A 24,784-nucleotide genomic window follows, 5' to 3' on the forward strand; every position below is an offset into this window, starting at 1 on the left:
TGTCTTAGTCAACATCTTGCATAAGTGCCTTCAGATCTGCACCTTCCATATGTTAAAATAAACTATAAAATTACACAATATGATTTTATAATTCCCCCTTCCCCCCTCTCACAAATATTTTTCTGTAAGTGTGCCCATCCATAAGATAATGTTTTTTACCTGTCAGATTCTTGTATTCAGCCTGGGATCTGTAAATGGAACTGAGGTGTTTGGGTTTTGGTGTGTGGGTTTTTTGGCTGTTTTTCTTCCTTGTATGTGTGTTCATTATTGTCAGTAATAAAATTACCTCCATAATATTTTGTGCCATAGTTACAAAAGATACAGTAATCCCACTTTCATGGCCACTGGCCATCAGCATTGTTTGTGTGCAGGTTTAGGAGCTTTCCTTTATTTCAAGTACTGTATGTTTCAGCATATGCTTTGATTTGAGTACTGTGAAGTTATCCCCTGACCAAGCATTCAGATACCTTATTTGCATACAAGTTCTGTTTTTTAAGTGAAACAACTTACAGCTCAGGTCACAGGAAATGGGACTGGGATTTGAGAGCCACTGGGATGGCAATTGTTCCCTTTGCTAATTGAAAGGGAAATTACAAACTTTAGTGCTTCGCTGTTCATTACCATCATCTGCCAACACAGTGGCTGTTTATCTGTATATTCTGAGCTCTCATTCTCTTTTAAAAATTATATAACTTTTGTTCTCACATTCTCCATTTGGCTAGAATAAAAACTACTCAGCAGTATGTCAGAGCATGCCAGATCACTTTTATGGTAATAGGTTGATGTAAAAAGAAGTACTGGTCTGCTGTGGGAGCATTTATTAACATATGCTTTGAGCCACTCTAATCAGACATGCTCTGACTTTTTGTACTGTACAAAGTGCTGCAGGACATGAAAAGCAAGGCTGCTGTATAGTCACGCAATGGTCCAGAACTGTAGAGGCTAAAAATTAGACAAATACACTAAGCCATTTTACCAAGAACCCTCAAGCCCATCCATTTTGTTCCTTGCAGTCTTGTTTGCCTCTCTTCTATGCAGTCTTATCCAGAGTGCATCACATCTGGAATTTTGCTGCTCCCCTTGGAGGCCACCAGAGCACCTTGGATGATGCCTTCTGAGAACTGTGCTCCTTAGCTACTGTGCTGCTTATCTGGGGTGAGCACTACCTGCTCATTTCCAGGTGTAATTGCAGAACTTGCCCATCTACCAGATTAGACTTCCTTTTTGAAAATATGCTTGGAAGGAATTGGTTCAAAATATGGATGTTATACATTGTGTGCTTTGTTTTTTAAGGTGTTTTTTTAATATACTGTAAATGTCATATTTAAAATTTCATTATAAAAATAGTATTCAGTTTCAGTTATCACTCAAACCAACCACAACACCTTTTTTTTCATCAGTATGTGTAAAGAGTGAGGGACTCTGAAGAACCTCTGCCAAAGTAGCTCTTCGTACAGGTATGACTGCAGGCATATGCTTAAAACCAGGTATTGGTAAGATTCTTGTAATGACAAAGGCATGAAAACCAAGGGAGAACAGTTTTCTTCTCTCTTCATCCTCCTTTATTCTTTTGCAGAAATAATTTCCACTGAGCTGTAAACCAGCTGTTTCTTCCTTTTGAGATTTTGGTAGAAGATAAGTGTTTTGTAATGATAAGGCAGAACTATTTTCCTTTTTTTGTATTTGGCAGAAGTAGTGTGTATGTAAGTGACTTGTCAGTGGGACAACTGAAAAGAATACATTACATTTAGTTCCTATTAGTAGTATTAAGAGGGATAAAAGTTATGTTAGCCTTTAAAGATCCTAATTAACACTAGTGGCTTTGCTGTACTGAGACCTTCACACAAATCCATGAGTCAGAGACTTGATCGATTCAAAGGAGCAAGGGTTTGAAGGGTAGGGAGATGTATGTAAAACACGTAAGCAAAGAATGTAGTAAGGAAGCAGCACAACTCCGTTATGGGGTAGGAGATAGAGGTGAGGTCTGTGGGAGCACAAAAAGGGAAAATCAGGATCGTGTGTCATCTGCTTGAAATTTGAGCTTCAGTATCTGCTGCAGAGAGCAGTAGTGGACTAGGAGCCCGTTGTGCTAAGCACAGCACAAACACAGAGCAAAAGCTAATCCTTGGCTCAAGGAGCAGTGCAAGGAAATGTGACCATTGATGCTGTTCTCCTCCAGTTAGTCTCTGCAGGAGCCTCTCTCTGTTTATACTTTCTTGTTACCACTCCACTGCTTCACTTTTCTTCCTTTTCCTGGAATGTAGGAAACTGAGGAAAGGTCTCCAAGACATACCAAACTCCAAACTGAAATCAGCTCAGGAAAATTCAGCAGAAGCTTGTCTCCAGAATGGAATGGATGCTATTTCCAAATCCCTTCCAACTTGGGCTGTTCAGTGGTTCAGAGAGTCTAATCCACACAGGGTTGTTCTTTCCACTCCTATCCTCCTTCTCATGAGCCAGTGGGTCATCTTTATGCTGCTAGTTTGTGACTAACTCTAAATGTTGCTGATACACAATATAGTTAGGGTATCAGAGATGCCTGAGCTTATTACTGCACTTGACCAGGAGGTTGGTTGCTAGGTAATTCACATTTCAGTAATACATTGCATTCCCTTTACTTGACTAAGTGAAGAAAAAAGACCCTTTTTACTCAGAGGTAAAAAAAAAAAAAAAAAAAAAAAAAAAAAAAAAAAAGCAAGATTAAGGTCACCTCACAGAAGTTGTAGCTGTGAGCTACAATTTTTTTTGAATTTTAGGCTGAAAGTCAGAAAAAACCCACAAGAGCATAAGAGCATTTAATCAGAAATATGTTAGTTTATTCCCAGCCCCATGTGGAGGCTAGGAATTTTGTAACCTACATCTTCATGAAGCATTTTGGTTTCTGCAGCAGTAAAGAGCTCTGCTACTGTATTGCTAATGCTGCTTTATTTAGGCAATTCAATAGCCTTGATTCACTGAAAAGCAGAATAGCTCATGCAGCTTTCTCCACCTGTAGCAGAGATTCAGCAGCTTCATCTTAATGAGGAAGCCCATGGTGTGAAGATAGTGGAAAACTGGAAATTGATGAATTAGGGATTTCCTCTTCTGTGTGGCAAATTACAGAACAAGCCCATCTGCCTTACGTTAAACAGATGCTTCCTACTGGAAGAAAAAAAGAATCAGCATGTGGGCATGAATTGTCTGTAATTCTGTGAATTATTTCAGTCCAACTGCTCATGGCAGCAGAGGTCAAAGTACAGTGATACCCATGCTCTCAGTCCGTGTGCTCTACCACTGCCAGGCCCTGGGGACATATAATCTGCAACCACACAAGTACTTATTATATCATCTGTCCTGGCTCTCAGAATTACCATCAGGAGGAAACCTAAATGTCTGTGTCTCACATAGCTACTCTAGTTTGCTGGACAAACTATTATTAACAAGGGTGATGAAAGAGTCCTGCTCAGAATAGCTGATGGTTTGAATACAGTCCATTGAACGCAGATTAATTGGTGTCCGGACTTCATTGTTTTTTCTCAAGAGTTTAAGATGTAGTTCCCACACAGTCTCGTGTATTTCAAATGCCACAGAAAGGTGAATATCCTCTTATCATTATTTAATAACTATATTGGTATTTAAATCCCACCTCCAAGAAAACAGCATGATGAATTGTAATTTTGTGTTAAAATCTGAACTTCTTAATGAATTCTTTGCTTACTGAGGTGGAGTTAAATTTTCCTTCTGCATAAATGCAGTTTCCACTGTGTGGTAGGTCATGTAGATTAAGAAACTTTTTCAGAAAGCCGAAAAACTACTCAGAACATTTATTCCCTGCAGTTGCTATAAGGGCTGTCAGAGTTGCCAACCAGGCTTACCTGCGATCGTCTTAATGAGGGCACTGAGAACAGAAACTCGATGTGCGTCATGCAGCACAACACAGTGACGGAGGCAGTCAGACCTCATCAAGAGACGTGACAACTGCTTTTGTATTTATAAGAAGAATCTGGAAGAAAATATATCTGTTCATGATGTTTGCCATTATTTGGTTGCAGTCAATAAGTGTGTGTTTATTCACTTGGGCCTACTGCTCTGAATAAGACTGATTGTCTCATTAAGGAAAATGAGTCAATGAGAGTATTTTTTAATCATTTGCTATTTAAGTGGTGTCACTGTTAGCAGGTAGCTGTTAGTGGTGACATAAAAGGACTTTTGAATATGAAAGCACAGTGGAGATGCAGGAAAGAAAGAAATTCTCAGTGATAATGGGTATAGACCAGTATTCCTGGTTCTTTATTCTTACCTGTGATTCCCTCTGTGAAGATGGGTAAAGCACTTCACTTCTCTGTGCCCCACTGCAATAGCAAGTGGGAGCTACTGCAGAGATGCTAAGAGCTGTATCACTGCGTACAGCATTCGCAGTGGTTGTGCCTGAATTGCCCTACGAGTTTTTAAAAAGCAACTATTAGTCATTATGTTCCCTTTTCTGAAGACCAAGAAAAGGGTGGAGCAGTGACTACTTAGGTTAACGCTGCAACATGACAGCTGCCAGGCGTAACAGTACCTGATAGCTTCCCGCCTTGCTTTTTTTCTACCTTCAGGGGAAAAAAGACCTCAGTATTGTGCTTGTATGAATTTTTGTGTTTGTGTGTTTAATTGTGACTTCAGACACAAGTTATTCACAGAAAAATTATATGTTGTCCTGAAAGTGGGTAAGCCTTGACAATGTTTAATATTTAAATATTGTAAAAGGACTGCCAGAGTTGATTTTTTATCACTTGCAAGCAACATCGTAGAGGGACTCATGCCTCCACAGAAATCTGACATCTGTCTGAGAAAGAGGCATGGGACAGAGGTGTGGGCAGGATAAATCCACCTTCATGGATTCCATATCATGGTGTAGCAATTCTAATAAGAGTAAGGAAACTTGGTTCAGTAAGTTGTCAAGGCCTTCCTGAAGGCTTTTAGACCATGCATTCTTCCAGTTATTAAACTCTGAATATTCAATTTCTTTTTATATAGAAAATTAATTTTAATCATATTTGTACAAAAATCCATTTTATGCCATTAGAACTGCATCTCTTGGCCTGTAGTGGGAGCATAAATTCTCTTCCTCTGTTGATTTAAAATGAACAAGGGCAGGAAACTAATAAAGCACTTTGATTTCCTCAGCTGCAGTGCCCATTGCTGGCTTCAGCATTCATCTGTTCCTCTCCCAGCTCAGGAGTTAGGGCTGGTGGTAGATCAAGGTCATCTTGAGGCTAGGCCCTTCAGCGGGATGGGCTCCTCTGGCCCACTAGTAGAACTCAACAGCATTTCCATTGCTACTACTTATAACCCTTCCTGTAAAACACCTGTATTGGAGATCAAGGTCAATGTTGTTGGCTAATCAGCAGACAAGAGATTTCACATCCTGTTTCCCTTAAAGAAACACTAATTAAAGCTTTCCAGTTGCATAAATATTTATATTCTTTTGTTATTTTTCTATTGCATTTTGTGGAAGAGGGCAATTGGAAAGAAAAATAATAATGAGAAGAGAGGTTTCTTTTCCCTTTTGCATGCCTCCTTGCCCATTCCTTCCCCAAAAGAAAAGGTTGCTTAGTATACAGTAAGACACTCAGCAACAGAGAGGATCTCCTGCCATCTTTCTGTGCACCTGTACTCATACAAATGCACTTGCACAGAATATGGAAGTTTCTAGCAATACATAATTAAAGCTATAGAAAAGCTTTTATTAGTAGAACATGAAGTTGAAGCATCAGGGATAGATAAGACTAGAGCCATGGCTCAAGGACACCTGGAATGTGGCATCTGTGAAGCAATCTAGACTTTTGAAGGCTGTAAGATGCCAAAACAGTGTTGTTCCTTTTAAGCAAGTCCTGTCTAGCCTCAGTGTTGGTAGTGGCTGAGGCAACGTGTGGCCCTGCTCAGCCAGAAGATAACACAGTATAATTCTGTTATATTAAGTGGGAATACATGACTTGCTATTGAAGAGCATGAACGGTACATGACAGCTCTGTTATGCAAAGGGATTGAAGGGATATCCAACTGTAAAGTCTATATCTTGAAGTTTTAAATTCAGTGTGGGGAAGAGGCTGTGCTGTCTGATTACATCTGCAACATCCAAAGGACTTTCAGTCCTTTTCAAATATCAATAGTAGCCAAAGAGCTGAGGAATCCTGCAGTGATGCTTTAACCTCCTGCCTCAGTTCTTTTGTTTCAGGCTTAAAGAAAGATTTTAAATTAGTCACTAACAAACAAAGAAAGAGATACCACCATGAGTCGTACAGATGCACAAATCAGATTGCATGTAACCCTGATGATAAGGAAACAATAATTAACATCTGTTATAAATAATAATTGTTTGGTTGCAGGAAAGTGCAGGAAATTACAAGCTTGAAGACAGCTCTGAGCTGTGTCAAATTTGGTGGGCTTGGTGGGTGAGTGATTTTTGTCCCTTGCTGTCATGACGTCAGAAAGAATGAGGGAAAGGTCCACTGGGGGTGGGAAAGTCTGACACCTACAATGCTCAGAGTCCCACATTAATGATGGCTTTTAGATGAGCATGAATAAAAATACCATTGTCACATACCCCCAATTCACAGAAGCCTCCTGCACTTGTTTTAGCAGTTAGCTCATAAATTCAGCCTGTTTATGCCAGGAGCACAAAACTGGCTCCTGCAGTCGGAGCAGGAATTGCCGCAGTGTCCACATGTGTGTGGCTGGTTGCATGGGGACAGGTTTATCTATGCATACAGATAAATTAGAGGGTGTAAAGCACAGAAATGCTTCCAGCAGTGGTCTCAGAGTCTCTTCAGGTGCTGGAGGGATACGCCGGCTTCCCTGGAGAAACAGCAAGGATCAGCTTTTGTGAGTGCTTCCCAGCCAGACAGGGTCAGAAGAGAGGATGAGGAAATGTGTGCTGCTTTGGGCTGCAGAAGCTTTTAGTTAAAGTGTGGGATTGCTGTACCTCTGGAGATGAAGGCTGAGGGCTTTCATTACAGCTTTTTGCACAATTACAGTTTGTCTAATAGCTGTGTATGCTGCTGTAACAGCAAATCTTTTCTGCTTCCGTGTCTTTGCCATTTGCTAAATATAATCTCCTTTCCTTTAAACAAAAGATTGGTCTCTGTAAACCTAATACAATGATTTGTGTAATGAGTTTATTTAAAATCCTACCATGTCTTATCAAGTTGCTTCTTTATCTTTACACTGCAGTTCAAGTTCTATATTTTACTATATCAGCGGGGAAACTGATTGTGAGAAAAAAGTCATCTACCTTGTTATCTGCAAAGGTTTTTGGAAAGCAGATGTCACATTTATAACACATTTTAATACATTTTTGCGGAAACTGTGGTGTGAGGATGAGCTTAGAAAAATCTTATCTGAATTGTAATCCCTTCACAATCACCAATTCTAGAGCTATAGAAAAGCAAGAGTCTTAAATAAGAAGCATGAAGAGAACCAAATTCTGTTGTGCCTCAATTTTTGTCAATTCACAGAAGTAATTTGTTACTTCTGTGTAACAAAATTGTTACACAGAAGTAACAAATTGTTACTTGTTGGTAACAATTGTTACCAACAAGTTGGTTGTTTCCTCTGCCTCTAGTTATCTTCCAAGCAGAGTTCTACTCTTTTGATTGTGATTGTAACTACAGCCAAAATATGACCTTTAGAGACTAGTATTTTGGTTTATAGTTTGAACTACTGTAATAAATAACAGGTAATATTTATGAACGGGAAATTCCACTGAGCATGTTCTATGACTTAGGTTCCTGCCCATGGATATTGTGTAACATACATTTCCCTTTCTATTTGAGTCTTCCTAACCCAGAAGCTGCAGCTGACCATAAAAGAGCTGCAACACAAGAAAATCACAGCAGTTTAGTATGTTATTTTCTGAACATTTTTTTGTACATTCTTGTGATTAACGTGTATTTTCTCTAGCTTTGCAGGGGAAATGGGTATAGTGAGGTGTGCTTTTTGTGAGCTGCCAGCCCTAGAAACTATTAATATATGACTGCTTTTGACCAGAAGGTTTGCTTTTTGCTAGAAAATGTGTTAATTACTGTGTTGGAACTGTGTGATCAGTGTAGATAGGAATTATTATTTTCAAGATAGCAGGGAAGTGTTTGTGCCTTTTTCTAGTTTCTGTGGTGGATGGACTGGAAGAGGCGGATTGATACAGGTTGGGGAGCAGCCCTGAGACAGCAGGAGGTTTGGACACCAGAGACTGTTGAAAATTTCTTTTGTTGTTGTTTTGTGTGAAGGAAGTAAACAGCTATCTTTTCGTCAGGAATTGATGACAAGGCAATTTAGAAAAAGAAAACCTCAGAATGGGTTGCTTTCTTCAGCACAGCAAGATGGCATTGTTACTATGACTCTGGGCTGCTGAGTAGCAAGAAGGTACGTATCAGGCACCTGATTTACATTAGCAAATAAATAAACCACTGCAAATAAATAATCCCAACATTTGAACTTTTGCTCTATAATTAACAGCTTCCTTTTAATTAAACAGTAGAGGATTCACAAGTTAGAAATCCAGATAAGTATGACAGAGGAGCCCGAGCAAAAATTTCCCACCTCACAAGACAGAGGGCAACAGAGCTTTCTTTTCCAGAGGAGACAAGTGGGAGTAATCTGGTACCTAGCCCCTTGTCTGCAGGATCACACCACTAATATGGTAGCAAACTGAAAATCCTGGTTTTGCAGAAAGTCTCCACAAAGAAGTGTGGGGCTATATTTACTATAAATGTATTGATAGTCCTTAGCAGACAGCACTGGTGGTGGGGTAGAGCAGCAGCCTGAGTGAAGACCCCGGATAAAGACTGTCCCTGGCATTTGTGCAGCACATGTCCCTGGCCAGTGGAGTGCTGGGCAGGGGATATCACTACTCACACTGCAGCTGCTGAGCCCTAGGCAGAGCAGACACACTTGTATCCAAACTTCTCTGGGGAACTGTACGGAGGGAGCAGTGCAGGCAGAGGTCAGCAAGGGTGCGGCTGCTCGCCATGGTGCCATGCAGTGAGATTTGGCCTGATGGCAGAGCTCCTGGGGATGAGGGTGGATCCAGCCGGGCTGGCTTCTTCCTCGGTGGATGCTTTGGGTTGTGTTCTGTGCTCATGTTTTTCTTTCCAGATTCATACCTAGAAATCCAGCCTGAATTAGTCTCTTAATTTTTCTGCTCTGAAGTCCATTGGGTCAGGGAAGGGCTGGTGGGGGCAGGAGAAAGCAGAGAAAGAAGAGAAGGACAGGTGATTTCAGCATCTTCAGAGCTCAGAGGAGGGAGCAAGGTGCTGCATGTGCTGCAGATATTGCAGGGGCCCCAGAGGAACTGGGGGGCTCCTGCCACTCTGCTCTGCCTTTGGGGAGGGTCTCTGGGGTTAGAACTGAGCTACCCACGTTGGCTTGTGGCGTCAAAGCCAACACTGCTCCTCAAATCATGCCAACTGTGGAATATGGCAATGAATGACGCTGTTTTAAAGTGTAATTTATACAAACCCCCCACATTTAAAAAATATTGTCATTGGCAATTCTGTGCCATTGTAAGCTCTACGTAAAATCAGACTGAAGCAGGAAACGTTGCTGAATTCTTAGCCCTTTACTGTGGTGATGCATTATGCCCAGATTATTGCAAGTTACCTGGGGGCAATAATATTCTCAAGCAAATGTAAAAAACAGAGAATGTAGAAAAGTGGTTGCTATTATTGCATGTAAAGCTTCAGTCAGTATTACAAAGGAAATCTGAAACAGTCAGTGCAAGTTCTGGGTAGTGCTGAAAGACGCCGTCCCCCCACTTGCTACTCAGTAGCTATCCAGGTTGTGATTTGGGAAGTTCCCGTTTTCTACTTAAGGGATGCTTTGCTCTTCTGACCTCTCTCTGGGAAAATGCATCCTCACTACATTTATGTATTTATGAAAGATATAAACCCTTTCCTCACTCTCACTTGTATTTCTTCTGCATAATTTTCTGAATATTTTAAATTACATAAACTCAGTTTTAGAAGCACTAACAATTTCTAACGTGGTTCTTTGCTCTTACAGTTCCCTTAGCTTCTCTTTTAGGATGACTTTGGGGCGGTTTCAGCATCTTTCAGCATGTTTCAGATTATTGCTATACTTTCTATACTTTTATGAAGTGTTTTTTATATGTCTTCCCAGCACCTAATCAAATTTTAACTTGCCATAATAATATAGATGACATTCCTTATTTGTATGATTTGCAAAAAAAAAAAAAAAAAAAAAGAAGTGGTCCATTACCCTCTCACTTAGCATTTTACTATTATCACTGGGACTATGATAGTCATATGGTTGCCTGACTGTCCTGTATTTCACTTTTTTATGACACCTGAGTCAATTAAAATGACATATTTTTCATTGCTGCTAACTAAATTTATAGCATAATAATTAGCAGTTGTGTCTAATGGTTTTTCCATTATTAATTCTGTTGATAAAAAGTTCTAGTGATAAAATTCCACCAAGAATTGCAAGGTCTAAGCCTCAGTATGGGGAAGAAATACTTCAATATAAAATTGTTTTACTATCAATTTAGAGGTTTTAATGCTTGGATGGTGGTTTGAGAGTCAATCATTTCACTCAGTTTATGGCTTTGGTTTACATAGTAATTTTCATCACTTAAGGAAAGTAATCATGCCAAATGCCTCAAAATGAATCTATATTTATGTCCATTTGCAATACATTTATTTGTAGCTGTTAGGCAATTAAAATGTTTTTAGGCAGACACTTCAAAACAGAAAAAATGCAAACTCTCTGCTTCCCACCCTCTTTGCAAAGCCATCTTTAAGGAGGGGCACACCTTCATGCAGGTGTATGTATGTCTATATGCTTGCTCATCACCTGTGCCAAGCTAGGAAGTTCCACTGCAAGTACAACCAATTCCTTCAGATACTTTAAGCCCCTGTGCTTTCATGGCTTAGCACAACTCCAAAATGTGTTCCAAACTCAAAGAAGTATGGGGGAACTTAATTTTCCTCTCTCTTCTAGCACAGCATTCACAAAATTAGCAATACTATGTAGAACTGTTGTACTGGACTGAAGTTACCTTTTTTTACTCAGCAGACTGTTTAGGAGACAGATTAGCAGCATGACTGAGGAGCTGGTAAATCCAGATCACATCCATAGTAAATATTATTTATGTTATTTGTTGAATGCAAATGATAAGCAGTGATTCATCAGCCTTTTTAAAGTGAAGTGTAATTTCTGTGAACAGTAGCACTCTTGAAAAATATTTTTACAACTAGGAAATGGGTTGTACCTTTTTAATGAGGTATCTGCCAGTGTGTCCATACAGCTATTCTAATAAAGATGTTTTCCAAAAAGCCCATTTTTTGGGGGCCTGACATGGCCTTAGCTTGGCAACTTGCCACTTCAAGGCACCCCTTGGTTCAATAATTCTCAGCTTTGTGTGAAAATCTTCCTCCAAGTGTTTAACCACCCCCAGGATGGAAAAATTCAGTAACTGACCAGACCTTTACTGTGGTCCTAAAGACACTATCCCAAAGCAGTACAGGTTATTGATTTATCAGTTCTCATCTTGTAATCAAGGGTAATCAAATTTTGTAACACGGCAATGACAGATGAAAAGTATACAGTGAATCCAAATACTGTCTCCTGGTTGGAAAAATACACAAGTTCACAAGTGCTGTGTGATGTTTGAGGCTTGTGATTAAACATAGGGGATTTAACTCTTAGTTTAAATTTGGAACAAATTAGTAGTGAGCAGTACGTACTTTACTACCAGTAAGTCCAGGATCATAAGTAACTGAGAGCAGGAAAGTGCTAGTGTTGATGCCTATAAATGTCGTCACCTTCTGTGGCAGAGGTATTAGGTTAAATTTAACCTGCCCTCCAGTCACAGAAACCAAAACATCATTTAATTAGTGCTTTGTATTTCAAGAGGTAAAGACAGAAGGTGTCCTCTGGTAATGTAACATTGTATAGGACTTTTCAGGATTGCATTTTAGAGGTAGATGTGGCTGCCTGAACAGTTTAGAATTATCTGTACTTCATGCTTCCTGGTTGGCTACCTAGAGACATCTCTCTAGGAAGGTTCCTGGAAAGGAACTGCTCAGGTGAAATCAGTACAGGTTGATTAACCACACCCTGTTTCTGGGTGTGGTTCCGCTTGGGGATTTGCTCTCTCCGCTCCTTGCCCTTCTGTTTTACTAGGCATGCTCTGTGTATGAGCTGGTGTTATGGGCTGGGTTTACTGGGATCTCTGTGGTCTGGATGGATATGCAGGTGAGAAGATAGCAGTCTTGTCAGTTCAAGAACTGCCTTTCAGGCTCTGTAGGTTGTAATCAATATTCTGAAAAAGATTTTTAATGAATAAAAGATAAATATTAGCAAAGGCTGCCTGCAAATAAGTAAGTGAGAAAGGATTGGAGAATGTTCCTGATAGGAGGTTGAATTTAACATTCAAGAAAGTAATCTCCTCCGTAAAAATCAGTTAATTTGCTAGAATATATATTTTTAAAGCAGCAGAATAGAGTCTATTTAACTTGGTAATGTTTAAGTGGTGCTATCAGTTGTATATACAGTATTATATAGGGCATAAAAGAGATATATTCTATGCTATGAAATCTATAATTTTTTTAAAATTTAGTCTTTTGAAATAAGAGAGGTATTGTATGTAGCAAAGTGTGGGACAAACTATGGAGAAGAGGTGAAAAAAGAAGGAGAAAGGTTATAGAGCTAAGCTGCTCGAAATTAACATAACTGTCTTGTAATTCAGACAGTAGAACAGTTGACAGTGTTTGAAATTGTGTGCTTTTGAGAGTAATGCTAAACTTTCCATGGCCAGAAAGCCAGCAGTTGGAAACTGGGAACTTCAGAAATGCAGATTGCACATCTTAGAGTTTTTTGCCTTTCAAATGAGGATTGGTGGTGGCTGTTGAGTATGACTGGGTGGATAACTACTGAGCTTTTGTGGCAGTATAACACTTTGGGATTTTTCTGTGTATAAATTTAATCACAGGTTTGGGTAGTTCTGAGTTAAAACCCAATTATTATACAAGTGAATCTTGGGTCCTCTGAGCCCTTGGTTTTTCCAGACAGCCTGGATTAGAAGATTTCCTTGCAGCTTTATTTATAACAAAGTACCAGAGAGATAATTGAAATGCCTGGCAAGCAAGAGAATGAGGCACACACCTCACAGTTAAGTTTCACTATAAGTGACACTGCTTCTCCTTTGGGGTCTAAATTGCACACAGGCCACATGAATCTACTTCAGTCCAGGAATTACAGTATCCTATTATAAATCACATAAGCAGACCTGCTTTTGAATTCATCCAGTGTACTTTCAAATTGAGCCAGAACCTATTTCTTTTCTCCCTCCCTAAACCTACATCAGTGTTTGACATAACGGATTTGGTCTCAAGTTTGTGCTCTAAGAATACAAGAGGGTTGTACTTTTCTTTCTCCATGTAAACATTAGGAGAATGAACTTCACACTTCATATTTCCCAGCCCTTTGAGTTCATCCTTTGTCTCCAGCAAATCAGGGAGTTGTGCAAATATCAACTGTGACAAATTTGCTGGTTTTGCATCTATGCTAGAAGCCTTCTTTTCCCCTTTTCTTCTTGGAGAGGGAGAGGGCATAAACCAGTTGTAGTTTCTGAAATCCAGTTGCATGCAGTGTGGTCTTGAGAGTATTTTCCCTAGGTAATGTTCACTCCCTGCTAAACTACCCTCACTGCTGACAACAGGTGTCAGCAGCAGATTATCCTTTTAGAGGAAACTGAGTTGGAGGGAATAACAGATTTTTGACAGAGATGACAATAGGGAAACCAGCAAATACTTTTGCTTCTAATGTGAAATCTATGAAAGCTAATGCTTCTGGCATCCACATCTCAAGGTCAGTCGTGCTCAAGAAAACAGGGAGAAGAGCAACTCAAATAAAGCACATAAAGCCAACTGGCATACAAATTGATGCTGAATTGTCTGAGAGTCCTCAGTTTGGAGAGAAGGTTGAAAGAGGGTTGGTCATGTTTGATGAAGCCATGAAGGCAGTGGATAAAATAAGTGCAGAGTTACTATTAGGATCCAACGCTCTGTGTTTTTTACATGTGGCTCTGCTGCCTTTATTACTCTGGATTATCTGTTGGTGCTTGCATCCTCAGAAGGAACAGATACAGTTGCACTTGTATTTAAGAAGTGTACGTGAAACTTCCCTCTGGCACTTAAACAGGAAAGAAATGGTGTGATGAGTGAATTTAACTTGAGGAGAAGCCAATAGCTCTCTCCCACAGAATGTGATACTAAAAGAAAAGAGTTTTCAAGTTTCCTGAAGTCTTTCAAGTGTGTTCACTTTTCAACAAAGTACTCATTGTCCTTTTTAAATAAATTCCACAATCCTGGCAGTGCAGGAGTTTCTTAATCAGTTGACATTGTAATTGTCTTAGGGTAATCTGTTTTCACATGCAAATTCAGTTTAAGATGCTGAAAAGGGATTCATGTAGGCTGCCAGAAAATGCATGGGAAACACACTGTAGCTTTTCCAAAACACTTAAGCAGAAGAAATTCTCAGGCAGTGGGGGAAAAACTCCCACTTGCAAGATTTTTGTGCCAGAAAAATCTGTATCAAGGGCAGCTACCCCCGCCCCCAAACCAATATATACAGTGAGAAAATGGTACAAATGTGCTAACAAACAGTTATATATATATAAAAAACCAAAGACAGCAAAGTTGTGGATTGAGTCCTTACATGTCTTCCTTCCTTTCAGGTGTTCTTTATTATTGTGCATACTGTGAACATTAGATTATATGGTATAATAGAAGACAGGCATAATGTGAATGAAGCAGTAAAGGAAAATATAAGTTGACTAGCTCAGGCAGTATAAGCACAATACATTGAATATATTTGTCCTTTAAAAATTATTTTAAGAAATGCAATGTATGTAGTCTGGAAAGTCCATATATCCATGATAGACCATGAGGTAATGAAGAACACTGTGTCTTTCTAGGTGGATGTAGCAAAAGCAAGTGTGGTGCAGCCTAAAACCTGGGAGCTCTCAACCCTCTGTGTTCCAATGAGTGATGTTGCTTCTTCAGGGAGGCAGCTGAAGTGCATGGCATTTGGGTTCCCTCTACTGGTTCAACTTAAAGCCCTGTCCATTAGCTTGTGTGGTGAGATGGTATTCACAAAAAAACCTGAATTACTTTCCTTTGTGGTTATATTTTAGGATCTTACATAGTTAGCACATCTGCAAACCACCCCTCTCTGAAAGGTCTGTTAATAGACACCTACTCCCCATATAGGTCCTTCAGAACCAAAGCCGGTGCTTGGAGTTAAATGCATACTTAAATGCTCTACTTAATAGGAGTGGTGAAGGTATATGCTTCCATGCTTTTCTGAATGAAGATCTTACTGGTGGCTTTGTCAGTGGGCATTTAAACAGGCAGTACTTGACACTTCACAAACCATCACCTTGACTTTGTCCCCATCTGTAATGTCATTGTCTATACAGCCATGAAAGTGGCACTGTCAGGCATAATGTGAAAGCAGTAACAGTTTTTAGTTTCTCCAGCGTTTTTTAAAGGCTTCACGAGTGAACTGCAGAAGTAAGGAAAGACACTGGTTTAAAAGCAGAATTAAAACTCCAAAATTAACTTTCTTGCTAGCTTTTCTCATACCTGTGAGCAGATGATTCCCTCTGCCTCCAGCTTTACGAACTGGTTTGAGTGCTGGAAGGCATACCTTAAATATGAAGCAGCATGAAACTATCAGCTCTAACATTACTGTGTTACAAGGGGCAGTTGGAGCAAGGATAATACTTGCACTATCATGTCCATACCTTTAAACATGCTCTTCTGTAGTCACTGAAAGGAGTCCTTTAAAATAAAATAATAAAATCCCTCAAGCCTGAGTACCAAATAGAATTACTATGTTCACAGTCACCTAGTTCTTGCAGTTTTGTCTAGACATATGTATTGATCAGTGTTTTAGAGAGTGCAGGAGTGAGTAAATTTCTGGTCGGACCCTGTACCACTGCTTTGTGTTTTTGCATTTTGTGTTTTGCTACGTGAAAGGGGAGAGAAGTCATCCATGAGCTCCCCTTTATCACCTAGGTCTCAAGTGGAGAGCACCCCATGGGCTATGGCAGTGTGGCAGTCTCCCATAATCCCTGGGTGCAGGGGCACAGCAGCATTTAATCTGATCCCTTTATAGCCTCTGGCCTCTGCGTTTCTCTTTCTTCCCCTGCAGGAAAGAGGTGGAAAAGGTACTCTGGGCCCTATTGTCACTTACATGGTTCTCTTATTCTAGAAGAATTATATTGAATAACATACGGGCATATTTATGGCTGAATATCCAGTTGTGAAAGCTCCCAGCTCCTTTTTAGAGCTGATCTGGAGAAGAGTGACATTGCTTCCAAGCTCTGCTTTGCTGTGTTCACCTGAAACAAGCACCATTTTCTGCCAAAAGGTTCCTACTCCTCAGTTAAGTGTTGGCTACTCAAAAACAACTACTAATTCCTTATGGCTCCTGGTATAGCTGTAAAAGTTTTCCTATTGTTCAGCCTGCTGTGTGCAAGGTACAGTGCATAATTCCATCAGAAAGTCTCTAAAATAATATATTCCCTTCATAGAATCTTTCCAGACATTTGCTTCCTAGTGTGCATTTGGTCCTTAGTCCTAAAAGCCTTAACTCCACATCCCAACAAAGTCAGAGCAGGATTTCGCAGAGAACACTAAGAACTGTAAAATGTGAACAGCATACAATTTTGAGATGGAGAAACTTATTTTTCTGTTGGTTCTTATGTAGACCAGAGCCTGTTCTCCCTGAAGAACTGCACGGTGCAGAAATTGTGCATTCCTCCCTCAGGCTCTCCTATCACAATGCCTGGCCTCACCTTGGTGATAGTGCCCTGAGGGGGTCATCCATCAGCTGGGAACTGGAAGATCTCATCTGTGTAACAGTGGTCTTCTGTTTGGTGCTGATACCTCTAAACGTCAAGCAGGACTAATGGGAAGAAAATGGTACAGGTAGACCAGCTGTCAGATGGAAAATTATTTGCTGTAATGCTGCAGTTGCACAGAAGGAAGAAATGGCAATTTACTTTTGAATTGCCTGTTTTTCGATATGAGAAACATATTTGAAATCTGCCTCCTCAATACAATGATTTGATGATAATAAAAGGCAGTTTCTGAATTCTGTTCCTATGCCAAATTTTACGTGATATTTTGAAATTGCTCACTTGTTTTAAAGAGCTAGAAAATGTTTCAGAGTTATGTGAGGTGATTATGCAGGAGGCAAATTAGCATCTATGCAGCAAAATAATTATGTTGTTCAGTTGTAAAGAACTTAAAAACTTCTAAACCCTGCTCCCCTCCCATCTGAGGAAAAAAAAAGAATGGTAGAGCTTGGTCTTCTGTTCAGTTGAAGTTCAGAAGCGCTTGGATTTATTGCTGCTTCAGGTTTGTCTGAATCTGAACTAATCCTAATAAAACCAACAGGATTTGATCAACAAGAAATAGGAATCATATGCTTCTAAATCAGAGCCTATGAAACTTAGTGCAGGGACCATGGACATGGAATGTTTATGGTATGTAATGGAGCAAGGGTTGAACATCCACCCACAAGTGGAAACTGAGGCTGCACGATATGGTGAGTGCTGCAGGGCTCAGTACAGCAGGACTCAGTGCTACAGGTTCATGCACAGCTGACTTCAGGTAAAAATCCTAGAAATCTCAGTGCAGGATGCCCCCAGGTGTCCCTGTATCCACTTGGTGCATGTGTCCTGAGTTTCAGGTTACCTACGCTGATGCAAGTTTTAGAGTACTTTGGTGTAAGTCATTGAAATGCTAGTGATGTGCCATGAATATGGCAGAATAATTTCTACTGTTTCAGCACTTTTTGAAAATAACTGGTAGCCGCTACTTCTCATGAGAATGGTGCATATTGTGTGAGGAGCTTGCTCTGCTAGGTACTTTTTTAAAATTTTGAGCTCTGGAAGAAAAATACATAGATTCAAAGCACAGTAACTCAGATAAAAATATTTTTTTTTTAATATGGTGGCTATGTTTGGAAAAGATTTCCATAGTTGTGCAAGTTTCCCTACAAAATCCAAACAGAAAAAACATTGATGGAAAGTTTACTCTGAAGTGCATTTGTGAGAAGATATGGCTTTGATAAAAGAAACTTTCATCTGCTAAGAGGTGACACTAGTAAAAAGAATGACCTAATTTCAGCAACTCAGAAGAAAAGCCTTAATGTTAGCTGTCCCCAAGAGATGTGATCTTGGAGCTTTGACAGGAATTCTTATAAGTGCACTCTCTCCAGAAAGTAAAAAAAAAAACAAAAAACTGGATGTTTCTGTTACAAGTTTCAATGTTGGCAGACATGAAAAAATGTTCTCTGCTCTCCTGGACTCTGCTTAGCTGACAGTTCTGCACTTTTTTTTTTTTTTTTTTTTTTTTCAGAACAAGTGCCTGGATTATCTACACAGACAAAAGAAAAAAAATCTTATGCTATTGTATTAGCTCTTTGTACCCACCATGGGAAACCACCCGGTTTTAATCAGGATATGAGCAAAAGTCAAGTATTCAAGATCTGTATTTCCCATACTCTCTCATATGAGTGAATGGAAAGGGACTGGAGAATAGCATAAACTTATGATCAACCATGAAAACCCTCTAAGCTAATTTGATAAATTAGCTGTGTTCTCTAGGAATTTCATCCCTGGCCTTAGCTTTGATTTATCCATGCAAACCTTATAACAGTTTGTATGACATGGTGCTAATAAACAGTCTGGAACAACTCTATCCAGTGCATATTTTACGCTGTGTCTGGTTTTGGTGGGAGTTTTTTTCTTTAAAACTAAAATTATCATGTGACAAGTTGGCTGGCAACTTAGGAAATAACTGGATAGTTAAACAACATTGGCATTGAAGTCTTGCTCTTAAAGTTTTAGATTACTGTGAAAATGATGGAATATTGTTATTGTGGTTAAAATAAGAGCTCCTTGCCATCTGTGCAGTGATATTGCCATAAAGAAACAGGTATATTTTTCTGCTCGACTTCTGTCATATATTATTCATACTACGTTTGAGAAGTAAAACTCATTCTTCAGGGGATGCTTCCCATATGAATTTTACCTCTTAACTATTATGAAAATCTTTTAAATTTTCATTGTTTTTTCGTGCTTGTTCATTTAGCAGAGTAGGATATTGTTAGTTGTGCCATAGCTGCAATCAATCTTTTAATGGGAGGTGAAACAAAACCTGCATGTAAATAGTTTTAATCAACAGACTGTGAACAAATTCAGGTTATGTTAGAAATAGAGAAGGCACAAACTAGAACATTTCTTATCAAGTTTCTCTTAATATTTCTTAGAACTTCAGCCTTTTCTATCAATTGCTTTATTACTAAAAAAGAAGCAAATAGAAGTGATTAAAAGGTTCTGATAGCTTTGTGCAAATTAGTGCTCTACATATGATTTGACATAATTTGATTTGGCCATATTTATAACATCTATTTCTCTTTCTGTTTTGGAGAAAGATAAGAATAACTATTCATAAAACACTATGGGCAAGAAGCACTTTCCACATCCTCTAGGCAATCATATTGTGCCTTGAAGCATGATTAACCTGTCACATTGTATAAGATTGCATAGTTGAAAATTTTATTGAATAGTGAGAATTACTTTCTTTAGTGCCTGAATGCAGCTTAATATCTCTTACCTAGTCACTTGAAGAGCAGCTAAATCCTGGTGTTGTGATGCTGGAGAGACACAGCTGTGATGTTTTGAATGTGCATAGCAGTTCTTGGGTCTGTTACTGGAGTTTGGGGTGAATGTAAAACCTTGTGCAAGACTGACACAAGCTTTGTGTTTTGGTGAGTTTTCATTTGTCATAATTGTTCCTTACTGGTCAGTGCTTCCTAGCTGTTAGTTAGTTAATAGAGAATAACACTTCAGTCAAGGCTGTGGGGATTGACATGGCTGACTTGTTCTCATCACCCCCTGCTGGTGTCTAGCCCTGTTTCCTTTCCTCATCTCTCTCAAGTTTTGTCTGAGAGCTGTGTGTCCAAATCTGATGAACTATTACAGATGCCTAGGAAGCTCTGCATCTTTCTGTTCTGGGTGTCCTGATTTTAAAGGATACTTCCACCTATTGTTGGGATTTACACCTCTGTCAGTTGCTTATTTATGGATGGAATGAGATGAAATGTGAGACGTGTGAACCTGGCTGGATGCGCTCACCCTGCGTTCAAAGCTGGTATCTCACCTGCACAGGACAGCACAGCCCCATCTGCTCTGTGCCTCAGTTTTGGAGATCCTGCTGCTGACTGGGAAATTGTGCAAATTGTTTTCTAAGCTCCAGTAGGTTCATATGGGTGTGGAAATACTTTTCCATGAAGAGAGAAAGAGTAGATGATGCCCTTCCTACATGGAAACAGAGCACAGGAAGAGAAAAACCACGAGGGTTACTTCAAAGCTGTTTTCTTTCCTGTTTCTTCTGTGGGGAGTGGTGGGCAATAAGTAGTAGTGGCCTGTTCATTTGTTGGTTTGTTTTTAACATTTGGGGATTCCTAGTCTGATACTATGAATGATAAATTAATTACCAGGATCATCTGGCAAGTTTTCAGCATGCTAACTACTTCCTGTACAGATCTGAGTTGCAGAAAGGGAAGACTACTGGAAAACGACAGGAAAATGCTAACAAACACCAAGTATATGTTACTTTATTGAGTCAGGCTACACTTGAAGGTCATTCAGCTCAAGTAATCTTAGAGGTTGCTAGCAAGTGTAGTGTATGGTCTGTCTTACTCTAATGTGTGTTACAATTATCATGTTGTAGATAGGGCTCATTGCAATCTTAGTGTCAGAGAAAGAGCACCCAAATTAGGTTAAATTGAGTGATAGCCGTGCTGTAATCACCACTGAGGTAATGTTCGGTTGCAGTGTCGTGAGTAACATGCCACAAATTGCTACAATGCCCAAATTCTTCTCTAAGCCTGTTATAGCAGTGCAAAATGCTAACTAAAGCATTAGCTTGGTTTTCATTAGTAGTAGCTAAATATTTATTCTTAGGTGAATTGTGCTGGCAAGACACAGAGTCTGTGCTTCCAAATGTGTATCTTTTTGTAATATGCCTGGTAGGCAGGCACATACACTAAGAGAAGAGTTGACAGATGCTGTGGATTCAGAAGAAATGCATTTATTGTGAGGTCCTTCTTTACTGTAATTACAGCTAGGATGGCAGTCTCTCCCTACCTAGGAAGGTATTAAATTGGGTCAACAGCTTTTTAAAAAGGCTTGAGAAGGAATGTTGATGACATACACAGGAAATAAATGGCAGGGTGGTGCTGGGCATTATAGGATTTTAAATGTTGTAAGGGTGCCATTAATGCGTAAGTAATAATACATTAGAGAAAATACAGTTATCATGAGATGATGAATAATTCTCAGATGCCTTAACAGACATTAGGCTCAGAAGACTGCTTCTAATCCTATGGGATTGATTATTCTGTAGTAGCTATATTCCCTGGAATCATCTTGTACAGTAGATATTATAAAATATCTTAGTTATTATTACTTGAAGAAGCTCTGCAGCTGAGTGCTGTCATCACTAAAAGACTGCTGGTATAAACTTTTCAGACTTTTGCTTGTCCTCCCATCACCCCTTGCTAGGATCTTGTAGAGCCAAGCTGAATCCTGGTCTGTGGTTAAAAAGTAAACAAAAATCCTGTGTCAGGTATTCACATTCATGTGTGGGGCAGAGCAAGGCTGTTGCTTTAGATTGATATAGCACAGTAACTGTGGGACTGGAGTTAAAATAGATTGACAATCCATTTTAAAGGTGAGGAAGAGTCATCTGTCTTGGGGCTGCCTTTCAGAGAAAGAAGATAAGATTTTTGTCAGAAGCAGAAATTTGGAGGAGCTGAGGCAGATAGGGTCCCACCAGATAAGTCACTGGGACTGAGCACTGTTTGCTTGCCAGAGATCAAAAAATTTAAGTGCTCTGCATTTACAGGCAGCTAGCCTCCCATGCAACACGTGAGAACAAAGGAAGTCTCGGCAGCTCTGTTAATGTGTTTGAGTGTTTTTCTGGACTGATGGTTTACTATCTGGCCCTCACCACACCTCCAGCACCTACTGACCTTTACCTTGTTGAGAGCCTGGCCTCTCACCTTTGTTCCCAGGCTGTCTGCAGCCTTGCCTGAAGCCATGGGGTGGTGGGATCCCAGGGCAGCCTTTACTTTCTTTGCCCATGCCTGCCTCACTCTAACCATACCCTTTTCATTTGGTTACTTCCCAGTGAGATCTTTTCTTCTATTTAGTGCTGATGTGTGTTTGGGGCTCATTAATAAATGTGAATTTTCCATATCAGTAGAAAAGATCTGTAAGTGATCTTGGAGAATAATATAGATCAGGGAGGAGCATGCTGTGCAGAACAGCTTGGGCCTCTGCTGCACTTTTCCCTGCACTTCCCCCCTATGGTTTATTTCTATTTAGGTTCATCAGTTAAAGGATGATAATAATGTATATCCTAATATCTTTCTGATGCCTCCTGCAGCATCTGAAACTGAAGGTTTTGCAAATGCTGCCGTCATCATGAATGACTTGGAGAGGAGAGGGTTGCTTGCACTGTTTGAATAAGCCCAGTGACACAGATACTGTTCCATGTAAGTTGAATTTGATGTTATTAATGGAAATGTGGCTAAGAGCTCCAAGTCACACAATGTAGACAGCCTAGGTGCAAGGTTTCCTTCATAGCCCTGGCAATGCATCTTAATCCTGATTTTTAGAAATTTCCTGTGCAATTTCAGCCTTGGACCTGCTCCCCATCCTGACCATTACCAGGCATGTAAACATTCATACATGTACATGGCTCTGGCAGTGTACCTCCCTTGTGCCACATTTTTATTACAGCCCAGACTTCCAAATTGATCTGCCAACATAACTTGGATCTGATCTGCAGCACAGCTTATTGCATCTCATAAACCACTGCTGATGTTCAAGTCTGCAGTACTGTGGCAGAGGACACAATGTAGATTAATGTGGAGAGGAAAAGGGTTTTATTAGCGCAAATTAGCTTAAATGTACACTTATTTCTTAAAGTCGTAACAAAATTTTAATCAGGAATGACATGGCACTGCTCTTGGGGTAAGAGGTGCCCAGAAAAAATGACATGCTGAAATTTATGCTGATGACAAAAAGAAACAGGCTCACACATTTGTTCTGTTATTTATGATCAGTGATGGTAGCACAGAAAATGGAGAAGGGTAATGTTGATCATTTACAGGGATCAATGATCAGTGATCATAACAGTGCCAAGGAGAGAAAAAGTGCTGCTGAATAATGCGTAAATTTGGTGTGATTTTTGTTTTGTGCTCTGAAACCTTGAGAAATCATTGTTATGTAGGTATGCATGGTTCACTTCTTGAAACTGAAGAAAAGAAGAAATCCTGGTAGAACCAGCTGGCTTTTACCTGCATGGTGAAAGGAAGCATGGGCTGGCTTTGGGCTTTCCGGTCTTGTTGAGAGACACTGGGTAAAATTCTAGCAGAGAACAAGAACTTGATTTTGATTTGCTTTGCTCTGGTGTACTGAATATTACCAGTAGTAATAGATTCAGCAAATATACTTTCTTAGGTCAGTGTGGCCACAGGAGGTTGAGTGGTTTTTAAATTGTCTGTATTTTCATGCAAATGTGTATAGAGCTTCAAAGGTACTTCTTTAACACTACAATTTTCCATTAAGTTTTTAAGTAGTTAAAATATATGCTGTTGTCAAATGGACCAGAGTTTGATAGCAACCTCTGTTTTAGTGTACACCTGCACAATAAGAGGGGTGCTGACAGCCACACCTGCCACACTCTGACTACAGGGGGTTCACAGATGGAAAAGAGGAGAGGTAGGGGTTTTAGCTGGTAAACAGTTATCTTTCTCTAAAACACCACTGCTGTGCTAGAGGTCAGATCTACAGGAGGAGCAGGAGATGAACAAACAAAAAGTCTGTCAGCAAGTGTCTACTGCACATCACACACCCTCCCTTTGCCGCAGCCTGAGCTTGAAGGGAACCTTGCTAGAGTGGCTTCAGGTGTTATTCCTCTGTGTTACCCTCTGCACTAGAGACTGGAAATAGTATGTGGTCTCAGCCTTAGCTGCACCTCTTCAGAGCTCAGTGTAATAGATTAAAGTTATTCTGAAGTGGTGCTCACACTAAGACATAAAAATACAATCTGCAGTCTGATCTGCTTCTGCAGATTTTTCTGGGGGAATTTGAAAATCCTATCATACACACAGCTGAGGGCACTGATATCCTAAACTGCTGCAGCAACCCCACACTATCTGCAAATGTTCCTCTTTGCTCAGGGAAGATCATGAGCTTGGAAACACTGAGCATCTGCTCAGCATGGTGGGATGGAGACAGGGCAAGGCAGCTGCTCAATGCAATAGCTTTGCCTTTGCCACACAGTGCTGTGGCTAGGGCAGCCTGCCTCTTCCAGCTGGGAAATGCAAGAGAAATGCCATTTTTTAATTTCTTGGAAGAGCCTGTCAAAGGAGCTGTGGAGAGCAGAGCTGCACAGAGGGCTTGGCCAGGCAGCCTACAAGAAGCTGCTGCAGTGGTAGCATGGCCTCTTGGAGGGCTCCAGGTTTCCTCACTGTTGCTGTCTCCAGAGTGCTCTGGTAAAAGGCTGATTGCCTGAGCAGCTGCACCTCATGCCCTCTTAGGTAACAGCATGTGCAGAAGGTATTTAGTTTTATTAGCTAAGATAGTTGCTACTAATTAAAGATTGTAAAAAGCTTTCAAATTAGGTGCAAATTGAATTTTCCTTTTAAA

General features: G+C 40.0%; 1 protein-coding gene across 5 annotated transcripts in view; it reads left to right on the top strand.

Annotated features, from left to right (window-relative positions):
* The window catches only part of RGS6 (regulator of G protein signaling 6), a 257,345-nt gene that overhangs the window by 109,888 nt on the left and 122,673 nt on the right, over positions 1-24,784 (top strand). The window lies entirely within an intron of this gene.

The sequence above is a fragment of the Anomalospiza imberbis genome, chromosome 6 (genome assembly GCF_031753505.1).
Source record: "Anomalospiza imberbis isolate Cuckoo-Finch-1a 21T00152 chromosome 6, ASM3175350v1, whole genome shotgun sequence".
Taxonomy (NCBI): domain Eukaryota; kingdom Metazoa; phylum Chordata; class Aves; order Passeriformes; family Viduidae; genus Anomalospiza; species Anomalospiza imberbis.